Raw genomic sequence first — 19,422 nt, 5'->3', positions numbered from 1 at the left:
CCAAGCCAAAGGCAGAGGTGTCAGGTCTACTCTTTTGGAGCCTGGGCTGATCAGCAACCTGGCATGGGGTCGGGGACAGGGCTGGTCTGATAGTCGTGGGTGGAAGGAAAAGAGGAAACCAACTCAGTAGAAATTGCCCTGCGGTTGGCTCAGGCGCCCACGACACTGTATTTATAGAGAGCTCCCAGCAGCTCTTAATTTCTCGTGGTCGAGTTAACCCTTTCCGAGCCGCTGTGCCTGCCTAGAGTCGAGGGAGAATAGAGGACTGGGATCGGACAGCCAGAATCGAGCTCTGCTCTGCGGCCAGCAGCCCGGAGGGTGGGAGTGGTCAACGGCCAGTCACCTGTCCTCTCTCACGGAAAAGAAACTTTGGCTTTTGAAGCGTGAGATACGGGTGGGGGAAGGGCAGTGAGTAGACCGTAGACCAGCGCCACCTTCCCAGAGTCTTTCCCTCCAGGGTCGCGACTGGGGTCTGGGGCGGGGTCCAGGCCCGCGGCCCTGCCCAGCGGGCGGGCTCGCTCCAGCTTTTGCCCCAAACTGCTGCTGCAGGGCCAATCCGGCCTCTGGGGCTCACCCGGGCCGCCTTTCTGGGCCCGCGGCTTCCTCCAGCCCGCCCCGCCCCTCGGACTCTCCGCCGCCCCCGGCCCTCCTTCGGGCCGGGCCTCGCGGCGGCTGCGGCGACTCGGCTGCGCTCCGCCGCGTCCCTGAGTCCCGGGAGTCGGCGCAGCGCGGTGAGTGCTTGCGTGGCGCGGCACGGAGCGGCGCGGCGCGGAGCGGGGTGGGGCGGCCTTTGTCTGCGGCGGGGCCAGGGCCGCGCGGCCTGTGGCAGGGTGGCCGGAGCGCGGCCGGCGCCCCCTCCCCCGCAGCGCCCCGCACCCCAGCGCTCCTGGGCCCCTCCTGCTCCGCACTTGTGAGCGCGCTGAAGCCGGGCCGCCGATCGGGCCCTGGCGCTCGGAGTCAGCTGCGGGCTCCAGGACGCACCGCACCCCTAACCTGGCTTTCCCTTCCCTGGGGCCGAGAGCCGGCTGGGGCACTGTCCGGCCCGCGTAGAGCCGCTGTGGGAGGCTGCGTGGGTGACTGTGATGACTGAAGCCCTGGGTGTGGAGCTGGGATGGGGGCAGATCTTGTCATTGTTGGCGGTTTTGGAAGCTTAACGAAGCGGCTGTCCGGGGCTGGGAGGGAAGCAATCTCTGGGGCCCTGCCGAGGCCAACACTCTGCCTGCCAGCTCTGAGGAGGGGGAGCGCGGGTGTTAGGAGGGTCCACCGTGTTTGACCCTGAAGAATGAAGGAGTGGATCATTGAGGGACTTCCACTGGCTGCAGTAGAAATGAGAACAGATTCGGGGAAGGGCTGGTAGGGGCAGCTTAAGAGGACCAAGAATAATAGGTGGTGATGCGGGAACGGTATGGGGCAGTTTGGGCTTGGAAAGTCCTAGAGAGATTGGGGTGAGGTAGGATGGAGAGGAGTTGGGGAAGACAGTGGAGGGAAGGTAGGGGTACAGGGTGGACACACTAGAGCAGAGGAGGTTGAATCTCAGTGCCCCAGGGGCCCTCCATTGCTAAGGTTTACTCACCAGTTGGCCGATTTGGGGAGCCTAAGGCAGTGAACTGGCAGAAAAGGGGATTTATTTCTAAGCCAAACCTGCCTAATGAGAAATGTGTGATGGATGACTCAGACATGGGATCTATCATTGAGGGAAAACATTAAGCAAATAGTAAAGCAAAGATTTCTGTGTGTACTTGGTGGAGGTGGGGTGTTTGATTTAATTGAGAAAACCTATTTATCCCCTTTAAAGTGATTGTGGATAATCTGTAAATGAGCCTGATCTCTTCATTGAATTAAGGCCCCAAGTCCTTTTCTTATGAGCATGAGTGTAGTAGTTACTTTCTATATTTGAAAGTAAGGAAGCTGTTTGAACTGTAAGAGAGCTCTTTATTTAGTTGAGCCTCCTCTCTAATTCCCTTGGGCCTCCCAGAAATCCCTAGGAAATCTGATGCTGGGCAGCAGTTTCCTTGTAGCTTGGGGGCCTGCAAATTGATGGGACATTTCTGAAAGCCAGGGAAATGGAAGTCTGTACTTGAAGTTGAATTCTAAACCTGTGGGATGGGTTGGGTGGATCTGAGCAGCAGGCAGAGATGGAGGGCCCTGGGGCTGCTGGGTAGGAAGTGGTGGCTCAGGTTTCCAGTTTGCTTGGGAATGGGAGTATTGTGGATGTATGCATTTCCTTGATTGCTGGAGTTTCCCAGCTTAAGCACTAATCCTTAGTTAACTGTGGGCCGTGGAATCCCCCCCCCCCCATGTTGGCTGTGCCACAGTCAGCTTAAAGAGTGTCCTGATGTTAATGAAAAATTTCCACGTGATTTTTGGATCAGCCCTGTGAACATCAGTTTTGGCTCTAAGACATCATATGGCAAGGAGATTCTTAAGGGAGAAAGCTTTTGCTGGTGCAGTAAGTGGCGTCAGCTGCATCATTTGTCCCATGACTGATCTCCAAAGTTCTGTACGCTCATGGCATCAGTGGGGTCTTCTGCACCCCTGCAGGGAGCTTTCTAATACACTATAGACTCCTGTGCTCTGAGAGATCAGACCATCGAGCTTGTGAGAGGAGAATCCTGAGCTAATGCAGCATCAGTGTGAGAAGAGGTGTTGGGATTTTGACCCAGTTTTCCTCTTGTCCTTGTCCTTTAGCTCTGTCCCCCCCATCTGATGGGACAGGTTGACTGAATGTCCGAGATGCTCAGATGCCTGACAGCTGGGTTGGGTGCTTTAATGCTTTTAAGGGGAGTTATAGAAGTGGTGTTCTTTCAGAGTACTCCTTTAGGGAGTCTGTGTCATGATCCTAGTGAGGCTGGCTCTGAACCTTCCTGTGGGAATCCCCCTTCCTTAAACACTGGCCTTCTCTGCAGTAGGAAATCTTTATTATTTGGAGTAGGATTTGGATTTGATACTGAAGTGGGCAGTACTATTTGGGGTCAGAGATACAGTGTGGTCCTAGAGCCATGAGTTATATTCCATACACTGGAAGAGACTGCTAGGAAGTATTGTACAAATGCCTGTTGCCAGATGATTCTTCGTTGGACATACAGGGCTTGGGCCATCTGCAGAAAAATGACCAAATCCAAGCAACCTCTGAGATTATAACTGCATGGGGGCTGCTGAGCTGTGGTTCTGAGTCACAGGGTCAGGGGAGAAGTAAGAAGGGAAGGATGACATCACTACCCATTATCCTCTGAGTGGATAGGACTTTTCATTGCTGTCCTTTTCCCATGTCCCTGGGCAGTAGGGTCAGGGAAGTCCACCAGCTAAAGAGAAGGGTATAGCCAGGTCCTGGGAGTGTGATGGGGTCAGATGGGGTCAGAATGGATCACACTCTGGGGAAGGGTCACAGATACTGTTAATGTAACCCTTGCCTGCCACCCTGGTTCAGCCACCCTGTAGTGTGCTGGATTGGAGCATTGGGTTTTCACATTTTGGGGACAGATCTATACTGGGTGTTTAATAGATGTTATCTGATGTGATTATCATAGCAGTCCTATGAGATTGGGGATCCTTAGCACCATTGCACAAACAAGGAAACCCCAGGCCCAGGGAGGGCAAGTCATGTGCCCAAAGACACACAGTTGGCAAATGGTGGAAGTGATCTATTGTCTGCCTAAAAACTGGCTCTTTCTGACACTCTGAAGGCAGCTGCCAGGTTTTATACTCATTTTGGAGCCTAGCAAACAGGTTAAGTAAGGGTCCCCTAGGGTGGAGAAGACTCATCTGGGGAGCTAGGGAGAAGGACGCCCCAACCTGGAGACCCAGAGACTAGTGTTCCTCACAGTATAGTCAGGGCCATTGCTGCTAGTTCTCGCTGTCCCAGAGGCCTGGTGTTTGTCATAGTGGGCCGGGAGTCCCTCCTACACCATCTGCTTCTGACTTATGCTACCACCACAGCTGACCCCACCCTCCCTCTCATTCTCTTTGTGATCCAGAGAATAAACGCTCTCTCCACACCCTTAATGTCTTTGGATATCTGTCCTTCCCAGGGGAAATGCTGGAACGGGTGCTTAAGGGTAAGACCTGTCCTGGGAGAGCCAGAGGGGTTTGCAGCTTAAGTGGAGAGATGTCAGCAGAGTCGTTCTGACAGACTGAGTCTCTTTCTGGGTAGAATCTGTAAGAATTTGGAGGCAGGGAGGCATTGAGCAGAATGTACCTGGGGAAAATGTGCCCTTCCTTGTGTAGAGTCTGGAAAGGCTTCTGACAGGGGTGGGACTTGGAGGCCTGTTTAGATGGACACCTGGCAGGGCTCTACAGATGCAGGTGCAGGTGCACATGCTGAGGCCTGCTGGCATTTGACCTGGGATCTGCTCTCTGGTGTGGTCTCCTGTTCTCTCATCCCTTCTTGTCCCCTCTTGTTGTTCCCCTTGTGGCCATCCTTTCTTCTGGCTGGACCTCCTTTGGTGCTCAGTGTGGCTTTGACTTCTTTCAGGGCTCTGTGCCTTCAGGGGTGTGTGCATCCCTGTGCACATACAGGTCAGCTTCTCAGCCACTGCACAGATCTCTCTTCAAGATGACATCGTACCGGGCATGCCCATAATCCTAGTGGCTCAGGAGGCTAAAGTAGGAGAATTGTGCATTCAAAGCCAGCCTCAGCAACTTAGTGAGGCCCTCAGCAACTCTAAATAAAGTATAGGGGCTGTGGCTGTGGCTCAGTGGTAGAGTGCTTGCCTAGCATGCGTGAGGTACTGGGTTCGATCCTAAGCACCACATTAAAAATAAATAAATAAATAAATAAAGGCATTCTGTCCATCTACAACTACAAAAAAAATTTTAAAAAATAAAGTATATAAAAGGGCTGGGGATGTGGCTCAGTGGTTAAGTTTCTCTGATTCAATCCCCAGTACCAAGAAAAAAAAAAAAAGATGGCATCACACTGCCTTGTCAAGTGGCTGTTGGTCCCTAGAAGATGAAAACACATTTTGGGGCAGCCCCCTGGTCAGAAGGGAGTGATGGAGGCAGACTCTCTGCTGTACATGAGTCTCCCCATGTGCTCAAGCCTGCTGAGGCCTATGGTTTTGCCCCCTCCAGGTTCTGAGCCTTGACCTCGGTGTGGAAAAGATGTTTTAGTGAGGACAGTGTGTTTGGGGAGGCCACTCACTCTGTCCAATGCTTGTTCTGTTCCCTTCTCTTCCTTGTGCTTCCTCCAGGCATGGGGGAAGCAGGTGGAGGATGCCAGGGAGACCTTGGGCTACTCTGCCTGGCAGCCCTGATGACAAGCGGCAGTCCTGACTCACACAGAAATCACTTGGAGAGGAAGACTGGATTGCTCTCTTGGGTGGGATCATGGGACTGGGGCGTGGTGCCCAGTGGACAGCCTTGGACAAAAAAGGCCCACACTGATTCAGATTGTCAGGAAAAGGGAAGGGCAACAGAGGCGCTTCCCAGGCAACTCTGGAGACCCCACTTCCTTTTCCCCAGGGCCTCCACCCATTTATGGAGCCCCTAGTGTTTATTAGGTCTGTTTAGATCCTTTTACTCAGTTGAGTCCTATAATTATCCCCTGAGGATAGGGTTTATTATTCCCATTTTACAAGTGAGCAAAATGAGGATCAGCATATTTCCCTTAAGCCACCTGACTTTGGAGGTGGCATTGTGAATTTGAACCTGGCTCTCGGACTCCAAAGTCATCTTCTTAATCAGTAGAGCTCATTTCTTGTGATGTCACCAGCCCAGCTTGTGATTATGATCATAGCAAGGGATGGTGGCTTGAGCTCTTCTTTGATGGTTGAGGGGATGAGGACTCAGAGAGGCCAGGGATTTGTCCTAGGGAATGGAGCAAGTGGTGGTGGCACCTGGTCTGAAATCCATATAAATCGTCGATGTTGTGTTTTCCTTTTTATTTTTTTCTTGTTAATTGCAAAAGAATTACATGTTTACTGCCAAAGTAGAAAGGAAATGTAGGCTCACCCTCACTCCCACATTCCAAGGTTGGGTTCATGGTCAGGTTTCTGGATCCTTTTCCTACATACAAACATCTGTCCATCCATCTGCTCTCCATCTGAACACACATGTACTCCTTCAGTGAGCAATGCACCAAGGTAGAATTAAGGACGTGATAGCTAAATAAAGCAGACAAGGTTCCTACTCGGGGAGGTACCAGTATGACATGGGGACCACAAACGGAATGCAGTGGATAACAGGGACCTCCTTTGAGTGGCAGACCTCTGCCTTGGCTTTCCTGCCAAGGGCATCTTCAAGGTAAAGAGGTATTAGCCATGTCAACCAGGATGAAGGATGCATGTTGGCAGAAACCCTGTGAGGTTGGAAAGAGGGTCTTAGGATGTAGGAGCAGGAAGCAGATCCCTGTCCACGCAAGGGGCAGGTAGGGAGAAGTGAGTACTGGGAGGTGGGCAGGGCCAAGCCAGACTAGGCTCTGTAGAGGCTGAGATCTTAGCCCAAATAAAATGAGCAGCCCAGGGATTAACTGTCAAAGGTGGTTACTTGATGCAGTTTATGATTTTATAGCAGTTACTCTGGCTGCTGTGTAAAGCATAGGTCATATAGGTGGGGGAGACAGTGAAGAGGCTTTGTAGTCCATCCAGGAAGAAATGATGGTGACTTGGAATAACCAGGAACAGAAGCAGAGGTGGAGAGAAACAAGATATATCCAAATATATTCAAGGACTCCTAGTTCAAATGGCCTTTAAAAAAAGAAAATATTGGTACAAGTATTTGTTAAATATTTGTGCAGCCTGCTTCAGGTATCAGAGCTTAAATCATGATATTAGGGTTCTTTGTCTCTCTAGTTTTCATCTCTGCCTCTACTTATTTGTTTGGATCTGTTCTTTAGATGTTTGGTACTGAATGGTTACTAACAGCCCCAGACCACATCTTTCCCAGCAATCAGCAACAAAGAGCCTTTACTTGAGACTCTTTTGGCTCTTGCAGAAAAGCTCTGGGGAAGTCTCGATTGGGTGCAGCTTGGCTCACAGCCCATTCCTGAACCAATCATACAGAGGGGGTGGGGCAGGGGTTCTCCACTGAGTCAGATCTGGTCACATGCCCACGCTTGCTGCTGGTTGCAGGCTCCCTTTACCTTCCCCCCAGCATCCTAGGAACTGGGTTCCTTGCAGGAAGGTGGACCCCTATTATCCGAAGGAGCTAGTCTGGAAGGAAAGGGGCATACTACGATGAAGAATACAGAGGAAAATAATTAATTGTTAAAGACTAGCTGCTAGAGACACGGATGATCTGCCTGGCAGCTGTTTTGCTTCTTTGTCGACTAAGTAAGGAGCAGATATTCAGAAGGAATGGGATGCAGGCCAGGTGGGGAGGTGAGAGTCTATTTTAACTGGATTTGTAATCTAGCCCTTGGGATTACCTGTCCCAGTGCTGAGTGAACTTGGAGATAATATCTGTGATAAGCTGTCAGGGATATTTCAGGACAGTCAGTAGAAAGTGGGAGAGGGGGCAGAGGAGTGGTCACTGTTTCTCACTATTCCTGCTTTTCACCATGTACAGAATCAATCAATCCTTCCAGAATCCTTAACTGACCCCTGAGTACTTCCCTTGCCTCATCTTTGACAGCCTCTCCCAGAGCCCTGTCTTCCTAGAATGTGATGTCATGTCCACTAGTTCATGCCTCTGTGACTGTTCCCCTCCACCCTCTGCCAGGCAGCTGAGTGTCCCCCTCTCTGTGCAGTTGTTACTAAGCCTCCCAACTCCATTGAGTTGCTTTACCCTGTGTGCCCAGACTACCTTGTATAAACCTAAACCTGTGTCAAAGATCTCATCACAGTTCTTTGTTTCCCAAACCCTTTCCCCTATTATTATTATGAAAATTTGGCATTTTAAATATTTATGCCACTTAGCAGCTTTGTACCCTTGAGCAACTTATTAAATCTCTCCATCCCTGAATTTCCTCATCTGTAAAATGATATAATAATAGTACGTAGCATGAATGAATAAATGAATGCTGGAAGGCTTGAAATGGACAAATAACTAGTTTTAGAGGGAAGAAAACAGATTGCAGAAACAGGAAATTAGTGATCTGTGCTTGATTCCTGGCAAAGTTCTGGAACCAGTTATCAAATAAGCCCTTGAGGAAGAGCCCGTCAGGAGGAGCTGGCAGGGCTTTACTATGGTTTTGCAAATGGGCCTTTTTCCTTGTTCTACACCATTTGATTGGTCCCCAGCCAGAAATAGTGAAACCCCTCCTGACAGCCTTGGGGATGAGATGGATAGAGGGCACTGGGTGGCAGCACAGGAGGAAACTTCCTCTGTCTCAATGATGAATTGTGGATGGCCATTAATCTGGGGGCAGATACTGCTTTGGGTCTTTCCTATTCCTGTCCTTTCCCTGAGGACCTTGATGACATATGACCACAGCATGGAGGAGAGAACAACGTTTCTATATGATATTCTTTTTTAAAATTTATTCACCAAAAACTATTAAGCATCTTCTGTGCACCAGGAACTATCGAAAACAATACTTCAAAAGCTCAAGGCATGGCTACACACACTGTCAGTGTGCTTACTGCCACTGAATTGTTTCCTTAAACAAGGTTAAAATTGTAAACTTCATGTTACAGGTATCTTACTACATTAAATAAAGAGATCATGGTATGAAGGGATGGACTTGGTTTATCTGGGTAATTATAATAATAACAAATGGAACATTCTACAAGGCTCCACTCCCTCCCCAATTCCATCAGAGGAGGACAGCAGAGAGGTGAGACAGCAGCAATGAGTGCAGATGACTTCCACTTTGTTTTTTGCTTTTGTGGTACTTGGGATTGAACCTAGGGCCTTGTGTATACTAGGCAAGCTGTCTATCACTGAGCTACATCCCCAGTCCTGCAAATGACTTGTGATCGTAGGCCACAGATTTTATAGCCTGTTAGTTTGGTGACCCATGTGACATGGCTCCCCGGTGGTAACTTTGTCAAGATCAAATGGTTTAGGTCTATAAGGAAGGAGGCATGCTTGTTCCTTGTGGTCCAAGGGATTGAATGTGTGGTTCATGGGATTGAATGAGGTCAGTTGGACCATCGTAGACTATATTAGAAGACACACATTGGCTCAGAATAAGGAAGTGCTTTCCACTGAAGAGAGCTGCCTGAAAGCAAGTGGACTATGCTAGGAGGTAGTTGGCACTTGTCACTAAAGAGGGTGAACAGGTGGTAGGGGTGGGCAGAGAGGGGTCCTCTGTTTTCTGTCTCTGTCTTTCTGAGCCCTTGCTGTGTGTCCAGGAGTCCATGAGATATTTTGGAGTGGAAGCTCATTAGCTTGAGTTCAGTAGGAATGGTTCTTCCCCTAAGCATGCTTCATCTCCAGGTTTCCCCATTCTATTCTGTGTACCTGGGACCATTTGTTCTTTTTTTCTTTTTTAATTTTTATTTTTTGGTACTGAGGATTGAACTCAGGGATACTCAACCACTGAGCCACATTCCCAGCCCTTTTTATATTTTATTTTAGAGGTAGGGTCTCGCTAAGTTGCTGAGGCTGGCTTTGAACTCATCATCCTCCTGCCTCTGGGATTACAGGTGTGAGCTGCTGTGCCTGTCTCACTTGTTCTTGACTTCCAACCATTCTTGACTCTTCTCCTTTTCAAACAATACCCAGGTCCCTTCACCCTTGAAATATCCCCTGAGCTGGGCTAAGTGACTGTGATGAGACAGTCTCCAGTTCATATTTTGAGATACTTATTTTAGATGTGGTTTCCTTTTGTGGCTCTGAGCATGGCAATTTTCATAGCCTGGAGAGAGGGGGAGAAGAGAAGGGGGAAAGTAAGGGAGGGATGGCTCCCTAAATTAGTTAGTTCAGATGCTGTAAGAAAGACCCAAAATAACAGTGACTTATGCTAGAACAGATGCTTATTTCTCACCCATGTGACCGTCTGGGAATATCCAGGACTGATGCCGCAGCCCTGCAGGATCCTTCTGTCTTGCTGTTCTGCAGTGCCCAGAGTGTTGTCTTTGGCAGTGTGGCCCTGGAAGCCCCTGTCTGTGTGCCAGCCAGTGGGAAGCGGGAGGAGAAAGAAGAAGATAAGTTCCTCCTCTTCAAGGGCATGACCAGAAGTTGTATATATCTGCTTCTCTCAGATCCTGTTAGCCAGAAGATGGTCATGTGGCCACATCCGCCTGCAAGGGAGGCTGTGATCTGTAGTCTATCTGAGTGGCCCTGTGCCTAAGTAAAAATTCTACAGAAGGGGAAAATGGCTAGAAGGGAACTGCTACTGGTTTCTGCCAGTCACTATGTACATTTTAATGTGATGATGGCCGCTAATAGCCTGAAGTTTAAGGATATAGTACATAAAGGCTTAAAATACTGATGAAGTGCTATCAGCTTCTAGCAAATATTTTCTTTTAGAATGGGAACATGGAGCTCAGACAGGGGAAGGCACCTCATTAAGACTGAAGAGCAAGGCTGAGCATGGTGGGTGGCTCTTGCCTGTAATCCCAGTGGCTCAGGAAGCTGAGGCAGGAGGATTTTGAGTTCAAAGCCAGCCTCAGCAACTTGTAAAAAAAATAAAAAGGGCTGGGGTTGTGGCTTAGTGGTTAAGCACACATGGGTTCAATCCTAGTACCAAAAAAAAAAAAAAAAGATTGAGTAGCAAAATATCAGAGCAGGAACTGGAGACCAAACTTTAGACTTACTTTCTGCTATTTCAAGGAAGTCTGGTTGAGTGGGTGACAGAGCTAGGACTGGTCCCTTGAGGTCAGAGAAGGGGTGACTTTTTCTTTCTCCAGCCTTACCTGGGGAGCTACTCATTGTTCTTCAGGAGTCTTGGGGCTATTAGGACCCTGAGGTGCTTTTCAGGGGCCCTCACTATATCTTAAAATGTATCCTGTACTGAACTGTACCAATTTATGTGCATATCCATCTTCCCTGTTGTAGTCTGCTCCTTGAGAATAGACAAACTTGGTCGCCTCTGACCCTACTGTCTCCCCACCCCTCCAGGCACTCAGTGAGTAGTTAAATGAATTTCTGAGTACATGAATGAATCTATGTTGAAGGACTTCTTCACTTGCAGATAATAGAAACTTGACTCAAATGGCCTTAAAGAAAAAAACAAAGATTGGCTCAAGTATTTGGCCGTCTAGGCATGTAGCTTGCTTCAGATATAGCTGGATCTAGGAGTTAAGATATTTTCAGAGCTCTGTGTCTCTCTGATCCTTCTCATCATTTTTGTGAGAAATTTGCCCAAGGAGCCCCTGCAGGGATTGGAAGGAGTTTGGGGCTTGGGAGATTGAGTGATGCTGGTGGTCATGGAGGGGTTAAGCAGTTCTTATGGGGCATCCCAGGTTCAGGGCATTTTGACCCAGAGCCTAGTCTCAGCCCCATTTGTTTTGGGTTCATGGGGATGCATCTTGGGTCCTCTCTTGGGAGTGTCCCTGTGGCAACTACTTCTGCTGGGCTCTCTTGGTGCTGTGGAATTCTCAGTTCTCTTTGATTCTGGCTGTCAGGCCCACAAGGGTGGGCTTCCTGGGTCCATAGTCTAGGAAAGGAACCCAAGGAAGCAGGCCAAGTGCCCACCCATGAAAGCCCCTCCTCCTTCCTCTGGAGGAAAGGACAACTTGGCCCTTTGGGGAGTCCTGATCAAGAGAGGTGCTTCCTGTGCTCCCCAAATGCACAGAGTCAGCAGACATGCCCTGGTGACCCTAGGTCAGCAATCACCTTGACCAATATGGACTACAGGTACGGACTAGCTTATCATAAGAAGGGTCTTGAGAAGCAGGCAGAGGAATGTGGGTTTCCTTCTGTAGTGAATAGGGAACCACAGGAGGTTCTTTTTTTTTTTTTTTATTGGTTGTTCACAACATTACAAAGCTCTTGACATATCATATTTCATACATTAGATTGAAGTGGGTTATGAACCCCCAATTTTACCCCAAATGCAGATTGCAGAATCACGTCGGTTACACATCCACAATTTTACAAAATGCCCTATTAGTAATTGTTGTATTCTGCTACCTTTCCTATCCCCTACACAGGAGGTTCTTGAGCAGGGGAAGAATGTGAACAGATTCCTGTTTTGGATGCAGCTGAGAGAATGAGTTTGGAGGGGGAAAAAGTGGAGGTGGCAGGCACCCGCAGCAGTGGGGCGGTGGGGGAGGCAGCCCAGGAAGAACAGATAGGCCTTGGTTCTGTCTGGGGGTGAGAGAGGAAGGAATCTGGGAGCTCCTTCGCCCTTAGTGCTGGTGCTTCCTGCAGAGTGTGGGTAGGCACTGTGGAGGCAGCTGCTGAGGTTGTCCTGTGGGCTGCAATGGCCCTTGTAGGGCAGGAAGTGGTGCCTGCCAAGGGTGCCTTTATGAATGGAGCACGGGAGGCTGCTGACTCAGCAGGCAGCAAGGCTTTGAGGCCACCAGATTTTGGACCGGAAGTGTCTGGAAAGGAAGTGGCTGCTCAGGGCTTCCCCACTGTGGGTGGCTGGGGCTGGCCAGGATGCACCTGGCTTAGCTGAGGGACTCCCTCAGCGCAGCTGTTGGGGATGGGGGAAATTTGGCAGGGATTGGAAGGGTTGAGCCTGGGCATCTGTGACTGGAACCGATGCTTTGGCTCTAGGTGAAGTTTGTTGCGTGGACAGGCAGAGAGGTAGCAGGCCTGGCCTCAGCTGTGTTAACTGGCAATTGACATGACATTAACAAATTAATTTATCTGGGATGGAATTTTTTTTTTTCTCCTGCACAAATACAACCAAGTCATGCAGCCTGTCTGCCAGGGTCATTAGGAGATGGGGACCATTCGTATTCTTGCTGATCGGGGTCAGCTGGCATAGGTGGACACTGTTTACGTGGCTTGAGCAATCAAGCCTGTGGGACACAGGGAAGAGGCATGTGCAGCCTGCCTGAATTGGGCACCTTGGGGGAGATCAGACTGGAAGCAGGGCTGTACCCAGGAAGTTTAGGGTCCCCTGGCCTAGGCCTGATTTGTGGCCATAGATCCACTTCTCTCTCAGTCCTGACTTCAGCCTTAGATGTCACCCCCATTCCTGGCCTCTTTCATTTCTGATGGGTCTTGGTGACTCAGTACACATGTGCTTAACTAGCAAATAAGCGTCTGAAGCCCGACACTCACATACTCGGCTACCTCCTAGACCTCCCCACTGGGAGTTTCTGTAAACTCCCACTTGCTTCACATGCCCATCACTGAACCCTTCCACGCTCTTTGCCTCAGTGAATGCCCTCCCAGTCATTGGGGCTCACAGCCAACCAAGGACAGCCTTGCTACTTCCTTTCTTGCTCCCCACATTCTCGACTGCTGTCACTTTTACCCAGACCTGCTTTGTCATTTTGGTCCAGGTCCCCTTGATTATTCTGCAGTACCTGTCAGGTTAAACTTTAGGAAGCTCAGCTCTGACCATGCCATTCCCACTCTTCGGGAACCTTCAGTGGCTCCCAGCTGCCTTCAGGGCAGAGTGTACACCAAGGGCTGATCCCCGAGTCTGGCTGCAGTCTGAGTTCTTACTGTCCCCAGCAGTTCTTGTCTAGAGTAAAGGTGATCTGTGCACAGCCTTGACCCACAGCAGGCTGGCCTTGTGTTCCTTGCTGCCTGGCCACCTTCTCACATTTGGATGCTCACATTATAGGACTGAGAGTGGATGTCAGCTGCCCCTGCCCACCTGTCCTGGTCCAGCCTTCCCACTGACTTCCTCCTGCAGCACCTCACCAGGCTCCCACAGCCAGGAGTCTTGCAGGTGGGGGCAGTTGCAGTATTCTTCCAAGCCAGTTCTGGGGAGCTGAGAAGAAAGGGCCTGGGTAGGACCTTTGCAGACAAAGACCTCATTTCCTTTTCCTGTTCTCCACAGGCAGGGGCAGGGCAGTCTTCCACCACGGAGAGCCCAGCTGTCGACTGCCTCACGGGAAGATGCTGCACAGACTGGTCAGCCCTGGCATGGGTGTACATGTGGGCACAGCCCTGGGGGTACTGTGCTTCTGCCTCACAGGTGAGGGGAGGGTCAGCCATCATGGTAGTGTGTGTGAGAGTACTCACTCCCACCTGGGCTCCTGCTAAGCTGGTCTGGCAGGGCCACACTCATTTCCACCTCTTGGGATCCAGGAGGCAACCTTCTTTACCTTTCTTAGCATCCACTATCTTGTCTGTAGAATGGGTATGTGAGCACTGTGCACTAATGTAGGTGATAATGCAGTTTCCTGAACACACCGCGTGTTCCCTCCTCAGGTACCTTTGCACGTACCATTTCCTCTGCTTGGAACTTTCTCCCCTAGACACCAGCATGACTCCATCCCTTATTTCATTCAAGTGTTTGCTCAAATGACATCTCTGCAAGGTTTCTCTGGCTACCTTGTATAAAATAGCATGCCACCCTTTGTCCCTCCCCATCCCCTACCTCACTGCATTCTTCCAAGTGTTCACTTCCACCTGACATACTGTACTTGGTTATTGGGAGCTGCTACCCTGCTCAAAGAGCAGGGTATATCTCCAAGGTCAGGATGAGCGTCTAACACATAGTAGGTAATCAGTAACCATATTGAAGGAATGATGTATACCCACACAGTTCTTGGTACATGGTAAAGAAATGTCTGCCTCTGAGGGGAAAGAGTCGTGTGTCTGGCGCCATCTAGTGGTCATAAGGAGGTAATGCATGTCTCTACTGTGGCGGGTCTGATTTCTCAAGACAGGGCTTTGTATGAGTGACTCCCCAGGGGCTGCTCCACATGTCCCTTAGAAGGGATACTCTGGTCCTGCTGGAAGGGGATGAGAACTTGCTCAAATTCTCATGGGTTTCAGTAAGAGATCCGGAGCTAACTTAAGACCTTTTGAGATCTTCACACACTGCAAAGATTATGTGTGTAATTTACAGTAAAAGTATTAACCATAAAATGCTGTTTTCCTAAACCGTCCATGGGTGCTATATTCAGTTAGCTTCATTTCAAGACCGAGCTTCACATATCTTGAGTGTGCCTACCCAGAGCCCTTGCCTAATGTAATTGTTACCTAAGGAACGGCAGTGCTAGCCTCCCGGAGAAAGGCAGCAGACCCTGCCCAGTCTTCCAGAGCAGTGGAGGAGAGCTACAGCGGAGGCAGAGGTGCCTGGGTTGGGAGACTGCAGGAGAACTCCAAGGGACAGTGGCAGGAATGGGAGAGAGGATCCTGCCCCTGTCTGGGAGAACTGGACATGTCCTGGGGCCTGCTTTAGGGCTGGAGTTGACCTATGCTTCCAGGATTCAGGCTCCTGTCTTCCCCTCACCCCAACCCATCAGCACACTCATTATTCCCCCTCCTGAATCAACTTTGAATCTGGCCACTTTTCTTCATCTATTTCTACTCTCCAAAGCCAAGTCACCACCACTTCTTATAAGGACCACTGATGTCACCCCTAACTGCTTTCCCTCCTGCCCTTCTACCATCTAGTCTCCCTCTGCAGTGGAGCCAGAGTGAATTTTAAGCATTATGCCTGATTAACACCCCCAACCCCATGACTTCCCATTACAGATAAAAAAACAAGAATCAAGCAAACAAACAAAAGCCCCTAATTTCCTTCTCTGGTCTCTCAAAATTCTCTGCATATGGTTCAGACATGCCCTCTCCCATCAGGGTACCTTCTGGATGGTTTCATTCTGGGTCCTGCCTCAGAGCCTTCCCACCTGCTGTTCTACCTGGGACACTCTTACACCGGCTTTCTATCTCAGCTGAATATGGACTCTTTCAAGAGCTTGTGATTTACCACCACCATATTTAAAGGCATGGCTATTCTTTTTTTCTTGCATAAAAGCTAATGATATTTATTTAGGAAGAGAAGAAAAGAAAAAGCACTTGTCATCCTCTTATCCAGAGAAAATCGCTATTAGCATCTTGGTGAATGCCATGTTAGGTTCCACTTCCCAGTTTGTAAAAGTAGAATGTGCTTAGAGAAAATGCAACTAGCCCAGCAGATGTAAAGTACCTGCCAGTGGTGCATGCCTGTAACCCAGTGACTTCACGGGCTGAGGCAGGAAGATCCTGAGTTCAAGGCCAGCCTGGGCAACTTAGCAAAACTCTGTATCAAAATAAAATAGGAATAGGGCTGGGAATGGAGCTCATGGTAGAGCACCCCTGTCCCTGGTTTCAATCCACAATACTGCATACAAACACTTAAAACAGTACCCTCCAGATTTTGTAAAAAGCTACTTTCTTTCCATTCTAGGGGTAAAACCTAGGGGTACTTTATCACTGAGTTACATTATTATTTTATTTTGAGACAAATAAATTGCTGAGGCTGGTCTTGAACTTGTGATCCTTCTGCTTCAGCCTCCCTAGTCACTGGGATTAAAGGTATGCATCACTGTGCCTGGCTACCACCTTGCTTTCTAATCCATCCTCTGCTTCTTTCTTTCTTTCATACCCTAATCACAGGCCTGTGAGCATTTGTATGCTACTTTGTCCCTCTCTCCTATTAAGATATATGCTCTGCAGAATGTAACCTTGGTCTCATTCTGTTGCTTTCCTAACTCATGCTTGGCACATAGTAGGTGCTCATCATATTCTTTTTGACTGAATAAAGAACAAAGGCAATGAACTTACTTTGGGTCTCAGACCTAAAAGGCAGGGTGGACAGAGCCTAGGGATAGCTGAGGAGAGAAGGAGGATCGGGGAGTCCCCTCCTCACCACCCACCCCATAACCCTTCCCCCAGAAGCCATGGCAATCCAGGTTCCTGAAGACCCAGTGGTGGCCCTGATGGGCACTGATGCCACCCTGCACTGCTCCTTCTCGCCTGAGCCAGGCTTTAGCCTGGCACAGCTCAGCCTCATCTGGCAACTGATGAACACCAAACAGCTGGTGCATAGCTTTGCTGAGGGCCGGGACCAGGGCAGTGCTCTTCCCAGACCTTCTGGCACAGGGCAACGTTTACCTGAGGCTGCAGGGTGTGTGTGTGGCTGATGAGGGCAGTTTCACCTGCTTAGTGGGCATCCAGGACTTTGGCAGCGCTGTTGTCAGCCTGCAGGAGTGGGTTGCCATCCTCTGCCCCACCACTGATCCCAGGACCCTAGCCCCACTGCTGACCCTTGTGCTCACAGCCACACATGCCCTTGCCCTGCTCTGCATCCCCCTACCCTTATTGTGTCCTTGACTCCCTGCTCTCTGCCATTCTCCAGCCCCCTGTTCAAAACCCAGCATGACCCTGGAGCCCAGCAAGGACCTGTGGCCTGGATCCATGGTGACCATCACTTGCTCCAGCCACTGGGGCTATCCCAAGGTCAAGGTGTTCTGGCAGGATGGGCAGGATACATCCTTGACTGGCAATGTGACCATGTCGCAGATGGCCAATGAGCAGGGCTTATTCGATGTGCACAGCATGCTGAGGGTGGCACTGGATGCTGATGGCACCTACAGCTGCCTGGTGTGCAGCCCCGTGCTGCAGCAGGACACACATAGCTCTGTCACCATCACATCTCACAGCAGCCCCACAGGTTTTTTTGTTTAAATATTTCTCTGAGGGAGGGGGCTTCTGGTTCTTTCTACAGGGGCTGGGAGGATATAAATCTGTCTTCTATTACAATCTCCCAGAACAACAAGATGTCTGACAATGATGAGGAGAAAGCTGAGGGGACCCCAGGTGGTGGCATGGTATCAGTGTTTGTAGGCTTTCTTGACTCCAAGGCTTTTCAAACTTCAGGGTAGGATAGAGATGCATCTGGTCAGCAGGGAACCTTGGTATAGGAAGGGGAGCAGTCCTTCTCAGAAGGGGAGATTGCTGGCTGGAACCCCTGAGAATCACTCAGCCCCAGTCCTGGACCCCTGGGATGGATCTTGTCAGTCCAAGGCCAACCTGTTGTTTCCTCTCAGACTAGGGGGACTCCATATCTGAAAATCCTGTTTGGGGGTCTAAAGAGAAAATAGGAAGATGGAACAGGGACTGGGGTTTGATGGTGGAGGAGGCTGTGGGGGGTATAGAGTCCCTGCCCGTCCTCACTGCCTACCCCTCTGGTCTTATCCTCAGGAGCTGTGGAGGTCCAGGTCCCTGAAGACCCGGTGGTGGCCCTGGTGGGCACTGATGCCACCATGCGCTGCTCCTTCTCACCTGAGCCTGGCTTCAGCCTGGCACAGCTCAACCTCATCTGGCAGCTGACGGACACCAAACAGCTGGTGCATAGCTTTGCTGAGGGCCGGGACCAGGGCAGTGCCTATGCCAACCGTACCATGCTCTTCCCAGACCTGCTGGCACAGGGCAACGCGTCCCTGAGGCTGCAGGGCGTGCGTGTGGCTGATGAAGGCAGCTTCACCTGCTTTGTGAGCATTCGGGACTTCGGCAGCGCTGCTGTCAGCCTGCAGGTGGCAGGTGAGCACCAGGAGCGGGGTGCCATCTTTTGACCCACTGCCCCACCACTGATCCCAGGACCCTAGCCCCACTGCTGACCCGTGTGCTCACAGCCACACGTACCCTGCTCTGCATCCCCCTACCCTTATTGTGTCCTTGACTCACTGCTCTCTGCCACTCTCCAGCCCCCTATTCAAAACCCAGCATGACCCTGGAGCCCAGCAAGGACCTGCGGCCTGGGGACATGGTGACCATCACTTGCTTCAGTCACCGGGGCTACCCTGAGGCCGAGGTGATCTGGCAGGATGGGCAGGGTACACCCTTGACTGGCAACGTGACCACGTCGCAGATGGCCAACGAACAGGGCTTGTTCGACGTGCGCAGCGTGCTGAGGGTGGTGCTGGGCGCTGATGGCACCTACAGCTGCTTGGTGCGCAACCCTGTGCTGCAGCAGGACGCACATGGCTCTGTCACCATCACAGGTGAGGGGGCAAGATCAGTTGGGGAAGGACAGAGGGAGCAACTGCCTCTTTTTTAAGTAGAATCTCAAGATGGTCAGAAAATTTTTTTAAAAATCACTCCGATTTTGGGTGTCTCAAAATCTCCCAAACAAGAAGTCCTTAAGAGACTTGCTTTAATGAGCTGATAAGAATCATTTATAATATTTTCTCTCTTAAGCATACTTGAGATGGTGCTTATGCTTCTTACATACAGGAAAAGTGCCTGCCTGGAATCTGGAGGAGTGGGTAGGAATTTTGGGGCAGCCACAAGGCACACCCAGGGACTTGGTGAGGGTGCTTTCCTATAGGAACTTTTCTGGGTGATGTGAAGGCATTGCTGAGTCCATGGGCACCATTTGATTCTAAAGCTCTGGGAGACAGTGGGGCCTCCTCAGGTGGAGCTCCCTAAAGGCACCGGTTGGATTGGCCAGGGCTGTCTCTGCTGCCCCCATGTGGTCAAGATGCCCACTAGACCCAAACTGCCTGTTGGGTGATCCCTTAATCTGTTTTTCAGGTCCCAGTTAGCCCAGGTGCATACCCTTCATCCCACCACCGCACAGTCGCAGCTGTGTCCCTGCCTTTCCAAAGGCCCATCCAATACCACACAGTCTCCTGCCACAACTCATTGAATGCCCTCCCTTCCCTAATATATCCTCCTGCATTTTATTCCCTTCCA

The 19,422-nt window shown here is 50.3% G+C and overlaps 1 pseudogene across 1 annotated transcript; it reads left to right on the top strand.

The window, feature by feature from the left end:
• Positions 1-275: 275 nt before the first annotated feature.
• Positions 276-18,986, top strand: LOC308646314 (CD276 antigen-like; annotated as a pseudogene). Its single transcript, XR_014024411.1, has 6 exons — positions 276-731; positions 13,793-13,930; positions 16,621-16,995; positions 17,084-17,398; positions 17,929-18,267; positions 18,432-18,986. The product of XR_014024411.1 is annotated as a CD276 antigen-like (transcript).
• The last annotated feature ends 436 nt before the right edge of the window (positions 18,987-19,422 follow it).

Source organism: Spermophilus citellus, assembly GCF_964194105.1.
Source record: "Spermophilus citellus genome assembly, chromosome: 4".
NCBI lineage: Eukaryota > Metazoa > Chordata > Mammalia > Rodentia > Sciuridae > Spermophilus > Spermophilus citellus.
Note: the sequence above shows the minus strand (reverse complement) of the source record. Positions and strands in the feature narration are given on the sequence as shown.